Raw genomic sequence first — 2,790 nt, forward strand, 5'->3', positions numbered from 1 at the left:
GCTGAACATACTGTGATAGCGCCTGTACTGTAGCAAATCCGACAATATCCCTGATCCATTGCTTTTGATGCAGAGCTTCAGCGACAGTTCGCTTTCTTCTGATTTTTGGCCTTATAAGTTTGCAGAGATGTGGTGCCATGGTACAAGGAGAAGAATCCCCAAATCATCTATCTGTCCAAAATGAGGCCAAATTCCCATCTCCCAATTGAACTTCAATGGATGCATGGAACATCTGTTGCAGTACAGGATCTTGTCCAAAGTCCAATTGCATATGGCTCCAGGGTCTGCTAGAGTCGGTCCTTGCAACCAAAGCCACCTGAGTCTTAGGGCAAAGGAGGCAAGACGAAGATCAGTAATTCCCAGACCCCCAAAATCAGTTGGTCTGCAGGCTGTGGTCCAGGCAACTAGGCAACATAACGCAACATAAAACGACACCAAGTTTAACCATCAAGCTGTAGGGTGAACTTGCCCTGGATATTGTAATCGGTAAGTGTCCGCTCATCCTCAAGCTTCTTGCCATCAAAGTTGAGTTTCTGCTGAACTTGAACCTTTTCCTTCACATCGTTGATCGTGTCATCAAATGGCTCCACCTCGACTCCTCGGGAGGGATGGTCTCACCATTGTCCGTCTTCACAAAAATCTGCATGCCACAGTCAAGGAACAGGGTTGATTCTGTCTGGATGTTGTAGTCGGCAAGCGTCCTCCTATGCTCAAGCAGCTTGCCTTCATAGATAAGCCTCTGCTGGGCCTGAATCTTCGCCATCACATTGCCCATTGTTTCCATTGTGCGAACCTTCTTAAGGCTGATGTCCTTGCTAGGGAGCGCCTTCACGAAAATCTGCATGGCACCATTCTGACAAAGGTCAAGGTGCAGGGTGGACTCTTTCTGAATGTCGTAATCCACAAGTTTGCTGTTATCGTTGAGCTTCCTGCCGTTAAAGATGATCTTCTGCTGGTCCCGTATCTTTGCCTTGACACTGCTGATGGTGTCTGATGGCTCCACCTCGAGGATGATGGTCTTACCACTGGGCATCTTCACGAAGATCTGCATGTCGAAATCATCATAAATGGTAGACTCTACTGGGATGCCGTAATGTGCAATTGTAAGTTTTTCCTCAAGCTGCTTGCCATCAAAAAGGAGCCTCTGGTGGCTACGAATCTTTGCCAAGAGGTTTGTTAATGGTGTCCGATGGCTCCGCCTGGAGAGTGATGGTTTTGCCAGTGATCATCTTCACTTGAATATTTCTTGGACAAGGTCCACAACGAAGGCGCAGTGTAAGGCGTAGCAGGCCCGTACATTATACGGTGCAAACGGCGCGACAGCGCCGGGCCTGCTAGATTGAAGGGCCGCCTAATGAGCAGTTAATCACCACCTAAGTGCTGGCTGACCTCTTTCCACGTTCTTCTTCCATGTTCCAAAGCCCACATGCGCTTCTTCTATGTTCCAAAGCCCACAGCCCAGAGCCAACAGAGGAACGTCGGTAAGATTCACTCTTTACTCATTTAGCATGAAATGCTTATGCTAGTTTTTAGTATTGCAAAACATATGGAGTTATATAATGAAATATGAAATCTAAATATGTTTTGGTTATTCATATTTTTTAATATAGGATCTCATTTTGTATTTCGCACCAGGCCTCCAAAATTTTGGTACGGGCCTGAGGCGTAGCATGGACTCCTTCTCAATCTTGTAAGAACCAAATGTGTGCTCATCCTCAAGCTGCTTGCCACCCCATATAAGGCGCTGTTCTCTCCAGGGGATGCCATCCCTGTCCTGAATCTTTCCTTTGATGCTTTTAATCGTGTCAGAGGACTCCACATTGTAGGTGACGGTCTCGCCACGGAGGCCCTTCACAGATATTTGCATCTGAACGCAGCAGCAAATATGTTAGAATAATGGCCCAAAGTTATAGTCATCATTAAATTCAGAATAATTAATGATTGTAGATTCAGGTTGTATTGTGATAGCAATCACCCTGGAAAAGCATTATCAAATATCAAACCAAACGGCAAGAGAAGACGTACACGAGGAACAATTAGTGTGATCTCCTACTGCACACACACGAGCAAACGAATAGCCTGAATTGTACTTAAAAGGAATGCCTACCTTGGTTGATCCACCATGCATATTAACGTAACACAACACAATTAACAGATAGATAATGTTAACTCAAAAGACATGCATAGATCTAGTTGGAGCGGACAAAAGAATATCTTGAAGTTAAACATGGGCATCGATCAGGTGTGTCCCAAACTTGCTGTTGCAGAGTAATAGGAAAACTGTGTGCAAGAGAAACAAAAGTCTTCGATACAAATTCATTAATGCATGTGCGCCGGTGAGATTGCCGACGTCTGCACGATGCGAGGGGGTTAGAGGAGAGGAGGAGCGCACCTCGTCGGCGGCGATGACCTAACGCGATTGCGCCGTCTGTCGCAGGAGGACGTCGCGGCCGCGGCTAGTTTGAACCCTGGAGAATTTTATTTTAACCTAGCCTGCTACAGTAGATGGATCCAATAGACGTCTCAGATCTCAACTCCTGAAAGCGAGAGTAATCAGGGAAATTTTTTTAGGTTACTTTTGGATTTACTGGGCTGACGTTGAAACAGACCGGTCACGTAAGAGAATGACGAGATTCGAGCCCAGCCCAACTGCTGCTATTAAAATTTTAAATTTTATATTAAGCCTGTGACAGCCAATTTAGGATACATAGCGTATGTGCGTTTCGTTGAAACTCAAGGTGACTGTTTTTGTGCCCGTAAGCCCGTGTTATAAAATAAATTAGTAAGGCC

At 45.5% G+C, this 2,790-nt stretch overlaps 1 pseudogene; it reads right to left on the reverse strand.

The window, feature by feature from the left end:
• Positions 1-338: 338 nt before the first annotated feature.
• Positions 339-1,867, reverse strand: LOC117836722 (polyubiquitin-like; annotated as a pseudogene).
• Between the last annotated feature and the right edge of the window lie 923 nt (positions 1,868-2,790).

Source organism: Setaria viridis, chromosome 9 (genome assembly GCF_005286985.2).
Source record: "Setaria viridis chromosome 9, Setaria_viridis_v4.0, whole genome shotgun sequence".
In the NCBI taxonomy this organism is placed as follows: Eukaryota; Viridiplantae; Streptophyta; class Magnoliopsida; order Poales; family Poaceae; genus Setaria; species Setaria viridis.